Below are 11,907 nucleotides of genomic sequence, written 5' to 3'. Positions count from 1 at the left end.
AACTGTGCATGACGCTGACACTTGTCGCATTTCTAAATGAATGCCTTTGCGTCTTGCTCCATCCGAGGCCAGTAGTATTCTGCCTTAACCAGTTTCAGTACTAACGAATTTGCGCCGGAGTGGTTCCCACCAATTCCTTCATGTACTTCTCTTATAGCGTAGTCTGCCTCCGAGGCTCCTAGACATTGGGCTAACGGGACTTGGAATGATCTTCTATATAATTGTCCACCCAAGAGACTGTAGCGAGCGCTTTGGTTTGCAGTGCCTGGGATGCCTTCGGGTCTTCGGGCAGTTTGCCATGCTGAAGGTAATCGATGAACTCATTCCTCCAGTCCCAGACTAAGTTGGTTATTTTTACTTCACAATAGCCGTCCACATCTAGTACCGAATGTATAAGTTGAACGATAGTACCGAAGTCAGATCCTTTCATCTCCGTGGACGACCCCAAATTGGCCAATGCATCTGCTTCTACATTCTCTTCCCTCGGGATGTATGTGATCGACCATTCCCTGAATCGTGTTAGCAAAGTATGAACTTTAATCATGTATTGTTGCATGCGCTCCTCCTTTGTGTTGAAAATTCCATATACTTCATTTACTACCAATTGGAAATTACATTTGATTTTGATGACCTCGGAGCCAAGTCCCTGGGCCAGCTCAAGTCCTGCAATCAAAGCATCATGCTCCGCTTCATTGTTAGTCAACGGAATAATTTTATGGTCTGCCTCAGGGTTTCCCCGAAGGTGTGATCAAGACCACCCCGAGCCCGGGCCCTTTCACATTAGAAGCTCCGTCTCTGAACAAGGTCCAAACTCCTCATGTCGTTTCCGACACCATCACCACTTCTTTTGCGGCCAAACGCAGTAACCTAATACTGAAATCGGCTATAAAGTCTGCCAAAACTTGTGATTTGATCGAAGTCCTAGGTTTATATTCAATATCAAATTCACTAATTTTGACTGCACATTTGGCCAACCGACCCGACAAATCAGGTTTGTGAAGGACATTCCGCAAGGGAAAGGTTGCAACAACGGATATCGAGTGACACTGAAAACAAAGCCTAAGATTTCGAGAGGCGACTGCGAGAGCTAAGGCAATTTTTTGAGGTACGGATAACGAGTTTCCGCTCCTGACAAAAATTTTCTAACATAATAGATCATAGATTGCGTACCTTCGTCCTCCCCGACTAGAATGACACTTACCGCTACCTCCGAGACTGGTAAGTATATCAGTAATTGTTCGGCTTCCCCTGATTTTGATAATAGCAGAGGGATTGATAGATAACGTTTCAGGTCTTTTAAGGCCTGTTGGCATTTTGGAGTCCATTCGAAGTTGTTCTTCTTCTTCAGAAGTAAGAAGGAGTGATGACATTTCCGAAGATCGAGAAATAAACCTGCTTAGAGCTGCCAATCTCCCGGTTAGCCTTTGGACTTCATTCACGCTTGTCAACTGGTTTGGGATGTCCTCTATGGATTTGATCTTGTCGGGATTTACCTCGATTCCCTTTTGTGAAACCAAGAAACCTAAGAACTTACCAGAACTAACCCTGAACGTGCATTTTTCGGGGTTGAGTTTCATATTATGCTTCCTCAGGATATGGAAGGTTTCCTGGAGGTGTCTTAAATGGTCACCTGCATTCCAAGACTTGACCAATAAGTCATCTATGTAGAATTCCATTTTTATACTTATTTATTTCTCGAACATCTTGTTCACAAGCCTTTGATAAGTGGTTCCAGCCTTTTTAAGCCTGAAGGGCATCACATTGTAACAATATGTGCCAATGTTCGTTATGAACGAAGTTTTTTCCTGATCCTCCTGGTTCATCTTAATTTGATTATACCCGGAATAGGCATCGAAGAAACTCATCAACTCGTGTCTAGCCGTTGCATCAATCATTTGATCAATCTTTGGCAATGGGAACGAGTCTTTCGGGCACGCCTTATTTAAGTCTTTGTAATCTACGCACATTCAAAATTTGCTATTCTTTTTTGGAACTACAACTACGTTAGCTAGCCAGTCGGGATACTTTACCCCCAGATTGAACCAATGTCAAGTAATCGAGTTACCTCTTCCTTAACAAACCTATTTCTGACCTCGGCTATTGCGCATTTATTTTGCCTCACTGGAGGGACGCTTAGGTCCAGGCTTAGCTTATGCACGACCACTACTAGCGGGATACCTGTCTTATCCAAGTGCGACCATGAAAAACAATCAACGTTTATTTTAAGAAAATCAATAAACCCTGACCTGAGATCGATATTGAGTCATGTACCGAAGTGGAATTTTCTCTCCAGGAATTCCTCGAACAAAGCTACTTGTTCGAGCTCTTTCATCGTGGATTTGGTTGCGTCTGTCTCTTTTGGTACCTGAAAGTATCTCAGTAACTGGTGGGATTCCGACGCCCCCTCGTCTTTGCCATCTTCGCTCGGCTCGGAAGTGGGTGTCGGTTCCTGTAATTACTATTTGTTGGATTCCTTCCCCTTACTGCTGGAGACCGATACCACATTCAATTCCCTTGCTACCGGTTAATATCCTCTTATTTGTTTGATTCCCTCTAGGGTCGAAAACTTTAGCAGTTGGTGATAAATCGATAGTACTACCTTCATCTCATGTAACCATGGTCTATCGAGGATTATGTTATAGCCCATGTCACCGTCCACTACTTCAAATAAGGTTGTTTTCTTGAACTCTTCGGCGTTTGTGGGCATCAAGATATCCCCTCGGGTTGTCACACTTGCCAGATTGAATCCAACGAGAAGCTTTGTCGCCAGAATGATGCTTACGGTTAATTTGGCTTGTTCCAACACTCTCCATTGAATAATGTTGGCTGGACTTCCTGGATCAACCAAAACACATTTAATCTTGAAATCAAGAACATTAAGAGAAATTACCAAGGCATTGTGCGACAGGAGGAGTCCATCGGCATCTTCTTCCATGAAGGTGATGTCATCTTCAGCGACTTCCCGAAGTCTTTTGCTGTGAGTCACTGATACCTTCATCTTCTTGGCTGCTGAGAAAGTTACACCGTTAATCTCGTTCCCCTCAAAAATCATGTTGATAGTTAGTCGATAAGGGTCTTCCCCTATCTTTGAGGGTTGTGCATTGTCTCGGCTGCTGCCATAATTGTTCTTGACCTGGCCTCTTAAGAACTCCCTGAGATGACCGTTCTTCAACAATGTTGCCACCTCCTCGCGCAGATGCCAGCAGACCCCACTTCGATTGCCATGGGTCCCATGATATTCGCACTATAGGTTAGGATCCCTTTGGCTGGGGTTGGATGTGATTGGCTTCAGGAATCGTGCCTCTATGATATTCCTCATTGCTGATACCAACTCCACAATGCTAACATTGAAGTTATATTCTGATAGCTTGAGGTAAGTGGAATCCCAGGAACCCGATACCTCTTTGTCCTGTAATGACCTGTTGTTTCGGTCATGGTCAGTTCTTCTATCAGGGGCGAACCTATCTGCGGACCGAAATACTTTGCCGCCGCATCCTTCGGCTATCTCATATGGCAAGAATCGGCCCTTAGAATATTGTCGGTCTGCATCAGAATCATCTTTGAATTTATCCATGTTCTTGTCTCTGTCCCGATCCTTGGTTGATGTCGGGAACCCGGGCTGATCATCCTCTATCCTTATCTTTGATTCGTAACGATTATGGACATTCGCCCATATGGTTGCTTGGAACTCGAGCAGGCTTTCTTTGAACTTTCGGGAGGCTCCAGAGCTCATCGGGTTCAAACCCTTAGTGAATGCCTCAGCTTCCCATTCATCTGGCACGACCGGTAACAACGTCCTTTCTTTCTGGAACCTGACCACGAACTCACGCAGCAATTTGGACTCTCCTTGCGAAATTCTGAATATGTTCGTATTTCGGGCCTGGCCCTGGCATGGACCTTGATAAAAGAATCTGCAAGCATTTCAAAAGAATCAATTGAATATTCGGGTAAAAGTGAATACCATGTCAAGGCCCCTTTCGTGAGGGTTTCTCCGAATTTCTTCAGTCGAACCGACTCAATCTCATGTAGGTGGGCTAAATCATTTCCTTTCACCGTTGTTGTATAAGTTGTGATGTGTTCCTGAGGGTCAGAAGTCCCATCGTACTTCGGTACGTCTGGCATTTTGAACCGTTTTGGAATCAATTTTGGTGATGCGCTCGGTTTAAACGGTAATTGGGTATACTTCTTCGAGTTCGGGACCTTCAAACACTGGTGGTGCGCCTAGAATTTGGTCCATTTGAGCGTGGAACTCTTTCGCGCTCTGATCCACCCGCTTGTTCATTTCTCTCATGAATCTCATGAGTTCGATTTTAAAGGGATCATTGCTGTTGTTGTTACCGGATCTGCTATCGGTCCCCCTGGCTCTGTCGAAGCCGACCTCACTCCTCGGAGTGTTATTATCAACTTTTTGAGCCTCTTAATTTGCGGGAATGCCGGGAGGAGCTGGATCTTTTTCGTTTGCATTGTTGGAAGCGCCTGATAATGCCTGCTTCAATTCAGTCATGACCTTTTTCTGTCTTGAAAGATGGCCCATGATGGCTTTTTGTTGCTCTATCACGATCCTTACTGTTTCCGCAACATGCTCGTCCTCAGAGTCATCAGGAGTCGTTTCCCTAACATGTTGGGGATATTGTCCCCCATGGACCGGTGTTGCTACGTCTCCCTCGTTGCGGGTGTCGCTGATTGAATCCTCATGTTGAGGCAGATTTTTGTGTGCCTCAACATTGTGCGTGATGTTGACATTCTTAGCTGCCATTTTTTGATTTTTGCTATGAAACAAAGAGTCAAACAAGTTAGTGATAGATGCAAGGATCAACTCAATTACGCAACTGTCTAAGCCCCACGGTGGGGCGCCAAACTGTTTACCCGTAAAACAGTACAATTTAATTTGTTACGTAGTTTATAGACATAGCGAACTAATTTGATCTAAAATGATAAACAAATTAAATTGAGAATAAGACTTAGCGTTAAAATCAAAGGAAATAGCAAGCATGGCTCCGGGAATAATGCTTCCGAGGACAGCAATAAGAGCAATGTTAGACAGAAAGTAAAGTTGTATTATTTTCTTGAGAATGAAGTATAACACAAGTTTTTCCAGAGATCTCGTGTCTCTACAATGGTTGTTGAACTACTATTTATAGTTATACCTAAGAAATAAGATCCTAGGATCAAGCTCCTAGTAAATGACAATAAATGGGGCCATTGATGAATATGTTACGGCAGGCCATGAATGCTAAAATTCATTGCAATGGTTGCCTATTTAATACTAAGGAATATTCTTCATTAAATGATATCTGGTGGAAAACATTCGTCCTGTTCCCGAAAATTATGCTCCCTTCGGGATTTATCTGATACCATCTGTAGTTGTTGTCCCCGACCTTAGTTATTACTTGATTTATCTTCGCTCTGTCTCCAGTTCCACGTGTCGCGCTATTATTCGATCATTTAATTCGAACTGATTTTACCCTATACAATCACGTGAAAGCTTTAATGAATGTAAGAGAATTCATTTTTGGAGAAATAAATGATACCCAAATTACCCTTGGTATTAGCAAAACTTATGTTTGCAGCGTTAAGTTCCGTTAGTAAAAGGACTGATATCACTCACTTTGATTAATTGAAGGTTAAATATATTGATTCAAATATCACAAGGACCAAAAGTGCAATTAGGTAATAACACAGGGACGAAAATAGCCATTTCCCCTTTTTGAAAAGTACTTTTAAAATACTTTTTAAAACTTGACCAACTACTCATTGTTGCTCAAATTTAAATTAACTAGTTTCTCTGCTCTGCACGTGCGTTGCACGTGTATGCCGAGTCTCGTAATATATGATTACGTAAGATAATATCAATATTAGAAAAATAAAACTTTGAGTAAATAATTATATATAAAAGATTAAAGTACAAGTTTTTATGAATGAAAGTGCAAAGTTTCATAAAATATGGAAGCTCAGAGTAACATATTAAATTTTATTATCAGTGTGTATTTGAAAATTAAACCTTGCTTGTGACTGTCACCTTTATCAACACTGTGGCAACTTGATTTATTGAGATAAAATATTTCTCACAAAAATCTTATGATTCTTTCCTGTATGAAATTAACCCAAATTAGCAAGATTGGACACTTCAAAGTTGAGAATATTTTAATTTTATGAAAAATAAGTCGAGAACTAATATCTAACAAATCAAAAGTACTAATCAGCATCACATACACCGAAACCAGTTAATTATCAAATTGTTGGGAGTACTTAGTCATATTTTGAAAGGAGCATGGGTCAATATAGAGTTAGATTATGTCTTTTAAACTATTTCAAAAGTACGAACCGTTCACCACAAATAGGCTCATACTCTTGTTTTATTTTGTAATGAATAGACCATTCGCTAGGGACAATCTTTTCAAAAGAATCAGGTGATATGTAACGAAACAAAAATAAACAAATAATATACATTAAAAAGGACATAGTAGTACTCAAACAAATATTAACTTGGTGCAATAAAAAATTTTTTGATGCTGACGAGGAGAAAATAAAAATACCAAATCCACAAAGAAATAGTGGAACGAAGAAAGGTTGAGTGAAAAACGAACCCTATATATGTTAGCTTCTAGGCTAGCATGTTTATGTTACGATCATCAAATAACTCAGTAATTTAAACTTTATCAAATGCAAAGCAAGAAACAAGCAATCACTAAATGGGATCCCATAGCTAAATCTGTAGAATAATGTAATTAACTTTATCTAATAAAATTTATTTTGTAAAGGAAACTCTCTGTGTGAAATTCAAGTTTTGATTCAACTAGCCATAAAAAACAATTTCATCTCCCCTCAACGTGCTAGCACATTGTATACGGTCAAAATCATTTTCGACATTCGTACGATTGGTGAAGACGGACCGAAGCGCGACTTCATAATATCGAGGTGAGATTTGAAGAAGGCACGAATGGGTTTCGAGTTTCGGGGTCAGATTAAATACCGAACTTGACATCATTATCGAGCTCGAGTCCAAATCGAGCTATGATGAGAAGCGATGGTATCAAGCTTAAGAGCCAGAGACCAATCAATACCGGGCCCCGAATCAATATCTAGCTCGAGTCAATATCGAGCTCTGACTTTGGAAACCGATCAATGTCAAGTCCGATCAATCAATACCGAACCCCGAATCAATATCTAGCTCGAGTCAATATCGAGCTTTGACTTTGGAGACCGATCAATGTCAAGTCCGATCAAGATCGGGCTCATAGACAGGAGCCGTTACAGCCGCACTAAGGGAGAGAATCTCGGCGGGAATTAGGAAAAAGATGATTTATCATGGGTTCCCCACTATGTATTTTTAATTATATCTAAAGTAGGATCCCTACACTATAAGAGGGATGGCTATATTCCTGCAAGGCAAGATCAAGACACGGCAACTCAAATATTGTTGATACATTCCCATATTAAGAGATTATCCTTTTGAGCTTTATACATTGATTCATCTTGCTTATTCATAAATTTTTCCCTTTTTAACTTTGTTTGTATTTCATTGTTTATGGTCAATATTCAACATTTCTACTTACTCTTACGATTTGTGTCAAACTATACCACATACCCTTAGAACTACGTACAAATTCAACTTTATTCATTTTTTCGAGTAAACAGTTTGGCGCCCACCGTGAGGCTAAGGATAACAGTGGTTATTTGATACGAATCTACAAAACACACCATTTTACGCTTGTTTTCGGAAGTGTCTTTGATTTCGGGTTAGCAACGACGAGCTCTCAATTAAATGGCCTTGCCTATCGACAACGAAACTGGCCTTCAAGGTGAGAACAACAACTTGACGCTCAGGGTCGAAAGGCCGCTTGTCGATGCCGTTGGAGCTCGAGTCGAAGTACCATTAGACGTTAATTGACATATAGCCATTGAGGCAAACCTACGTTCTGAACCTGAAAATAACATTCATGGTGGTACTCGATCTGCAGTTCGAGATACCCATAACATGGAGGAAAACGAAATCAGCTTGTATATGATTTTTGAAATATTGCAAGCTCAACAGGCAGCGATAGCTCAGTTACAGAGTCAAACCCAGATACCGAGCAGGCAGGAGCCCAGGCCACCCGAGAAGTCACCCACAGAATGGAACCAACTATAGTAAGGTCAAATGAGCAAGAGTCGGGGACTAATCCCGAAATTGCTAAGATGTTTGAAGAACTGACCAAACGAATAGAATCAGGAGAAAGGAGGATCGAGGCAAACGACAAAAAGGTGGAAGCATATAACTCCAGGGTCAATCAGATCCCGGGAGCACCACCGATATTGAAAGGCTTAGATTCCAAAAAAATCGTACAAAAGCCTTTCCTCCCAAGCGCGGCTCCTAAACTGATCCCAAAGAAGTTCTGCATGCCCGAGATTCCTAAATATAACGGAACTACAGACCCCAACGAACATGTCACCTCTTACACATGTGCCATTAAAGGGAACGATCTAGAGGACGATGAAATTGAATCCGTATTATTGAAGAAATTCAACGAAACCCTGTCAAAGGGAGCAATGATATGGTATCATAATTTACCATCTAATTCTATCGATTCTTTTGCTATACTTGCAAATTTTGTGGAAAAGCACACGCTGGGGCCATAAAGGTCGAGACCAGGAAGTCGGACCTGTTCAAGGTAAAACAAAAAGATTACGAGATATTAAGGGAGTTCGTATCTCGTTTCCAAGTGGAACGAATGGATCTACCACCAGTCACAGACGATTGAGTTGTTCAGGCTTTCACTCAAGGTTTGAACGAAGGAAGTTCGAAGGCTTCACGGCGGTTGAAGCATAACCTGATCGAGTACCCAGCTATTACTTGGGCCGACGTGCATAATCGATATCAATCAAAAATTAGAGTCGAAGATGATCAGTTGGGTTCTGGACCCGCTGTTAGAAGGGACATCAATCGAGAACAAGGGCTGATCAGGGACCGATACCAACCATATAGAGGAGACCATAGGGGGGAATGAATCGAGACGTAACCCTAGACAAGGCAATAAAAGAAGTGGTCGAGGTCAAGGGTTCTGGGGACTGCTGAATAGAAATGGGTACTATAGGCATACCGGACCTAAGGAAGCACCACAGTTATCGGAGTATAACTTCAGCATCGATGCATCCGCCATCGTGTCGGCTATCGGACGCATCAAAGACACTAAATGGCCTCGACCCATGTAGACCGATCCTGCCCAGAGGAACCCCAATCAAATGTGCGAATATCATGGCACCCATGGCCACAGAATGGAAGATTGCAGGCAACTAAGAGAGGAGGTAGCCCGGTTATTCAATAAAGGGCACCTTCGAGAATTTTTAAGCGACAGGGCCAAAAACCATTTCAAAAATAGGGATTTGGGTAAGCAAAATGAACAGGAAGAACCACAACACATCATCCACATGATCATCGGTGGCGTCGATACCCCTCGAGGTCCGGTGCTTAAACGCTGTAAAACATCAGTTATGAGAGAGAAGCGACCTCGAACTCAGGATTACGCACCCATAGGAACCCTGTCCTTTAATGATGAAGATGCAGAAGGAGTCATGCAACCTCACAACAATGCACTGGTAATATCCGTACTTATGCATAAAACTAAAGTTAAGCGTGTGTTAATTGATCCAGGTAGCTCGGCCAACATTATTAGATCGAAGGTCGTAGAACAGCTCGGTCTACAGGACCAGGTCATACCCGCAACCCTGGTTCTAAACAGATTCAATATGGCATGTGAAACTACCAAAGGCGAGATAATTCTGTCGATAAGCATGGCCGGGACCATCCAAGAAATGAAGTTCCACATAATCGAAGGCGATATGAGGTACAACGCCCTTTTTGGAAGGCCATGGATCCACAATATGAGAGTTGTACCTTCGACCCTCCACCAGGTTCTTAAATTCCCAACATCGAAGGGAGTAAAAATAATGTACGAAGAACAACCGACCGCAAAGAAATGTTTTCCGTCGAAGAAGCAATTCCAATATCCTCGCCTTCATCAACAAAGGGGTCAGGCTCGAAGGGGGAACGTGATGCCAAATAGCAATCACACACGTCAGCTTCGACCCAACTAGAAAATCAGAGGATTGACAAAGATGATGAGCGAGGGATCCCTCGATCCTTCATGGCCCCCGATGATTCCGATGCTACCAAATCAATGGCTGAAGAACTGGAGCAAGTCATATTAATCGAATATCTGCCCGAACGAAAGGTATACCTGTGAATGAGATTAACCCCCAGACTCAGGAAAAAGTTTATTCAATTTCTTATTGATAACATAGATTGTTTTTCTTGGTCCCATTTAGACATAACAACGATCCCACTGGATATAGCGATGCATTGGCTAAGCCTGGACCTTAGGTTCAAACCGGTGAATCAAAAGAGAAGACCCCAGTCCGAGGTAAAGCACGCATTCATAAAGGACGAGGTAACGAAACATCTCAAAATAGGGTCCATTCGGGAGGTGAAATATCCCGAATGGTTAGCCAATGTAGTTGTAGTCCCTAAAAAAGGAAACAAACTTAGAATGTGTGTAGATTATAATGATTCGAACAAGGCGTGCCCCAAAGATTCTTTTTCGCTGCCTAACATCGATCACATGATCGATGCCACGGCCGGTCATGAGATCCTTACTTTTCTCGATGCCTATTCCGGGTATAATCAAATCCAAATGAACCCGAAGGACCAAGAAAAAACTTCATTTATCACCAAGTATGAAACATATTGTAATAATGTAATGCCCTTCGGGCTAAAAAATGCAGGAGCTACTTACCAATGCCTAGTAAATAAAATGTTCGAGGAACAAATAGGTAAATCAATGAAAGTTTATATTTATGACATGCTAGTCAAGTCCCTATGCGCAGAGGACCATTTGGCTTATTTGCAGGAAACGTTCGAGATTTTAAGGAAATACAACATGAAACTCAACCCCGAAAAATGTGCTTTCGGGGTCGGTTCGGGCAAGTTCCTTCATTTCATGGTATTGAATCGGGGGATCGAGATCAACCTCGATAGAATCAAGGCCATCGAAGACATCACCGTCGTGGAAAGTGTAAAAGCCGTGTAAAAGCTAACTAAACGGATAGCTGCCTTAGGCCGATTCATTTCGAGGTTGTCGGATCGAAGCCACCGATTTTTCTCTCTACTCAAAAAGAAGACCAATTTCTCCTGGACTCCGGAATGCCAACATGCGTTAGAGGAATTGAGGTGATACCTATCGATCCCACCACTGCTCCACACTCCAAAGGCAGACGAGAAACTTTACTTGTACTTGGCAGTATCAGAAATCGCGGTAAGTGGTGTCCTAGTTCGAGAAGAGAAAGATACACAATTTCCCATTTATTATGTAAGTTGAACCTTAGGAGAAGCAGAAACTAGATATCCACACTTAGAGAAATTGTCACTTGCTCTAATAAGCGCCTCTAGAAAGTTAAGACCATACTTTCAATGTCACCCCATATGCGTATTAATCACTTACCTACTTCGTAATATTTTGCACAAGCCCGAACTATCGGGCCGATTGGCCAAATGGGCCGTCGAACTCAGCGGGTACGATATCGAATATCAACCCCGGACGGCCATCAAGTCTCAAATTTTAGCGGATTTCGTGGCCGATTTCACGCCAAACCTCGTACCCGAAGTTAAAAAGGAACTCTTGTTAAAATTGGGTACGCCATCAGGGTATGGACGCTCTTCATAGACGGTGCTTCGAATGTGAAGGGGTCCGGGCTAGGCATCGTTTTGAAACCACCCACGGGTAGCATTATTAGGCAATCTATCAAAACTTCTAGGTTAACTAACAATGAGGCCGAGTACGAGGCCATGATTGCAGGTCTCGAGCTAGCTAAGAGCTTGGGGGCAGAAGTCATTGAAGCCAAGTGTGACTCTTTACTGGTGGTGAACCAAGT

The sequence above is a fragment of the Nicotiana tomentosiformis genome, chromosome 11 (genome assembly GCF_000390325.3).
Source record: "Nicotiana tomentosiformis chromosome 11, ASM39032v3, whole genome shotgun sequence".
Taxonomy (NCBI): domain Eukaryota; kingdom Viridiplantae; phylum Streptophyta; class Magnoliopsida; order Solanales; family Solanaceae; genus Nicotiana; species Nicotiana tomentosiformis.
The sequence above is the reverse complement of the archived record's forward strand: the minus strand, read 5'-3'. Positions refer to the sequence as shown.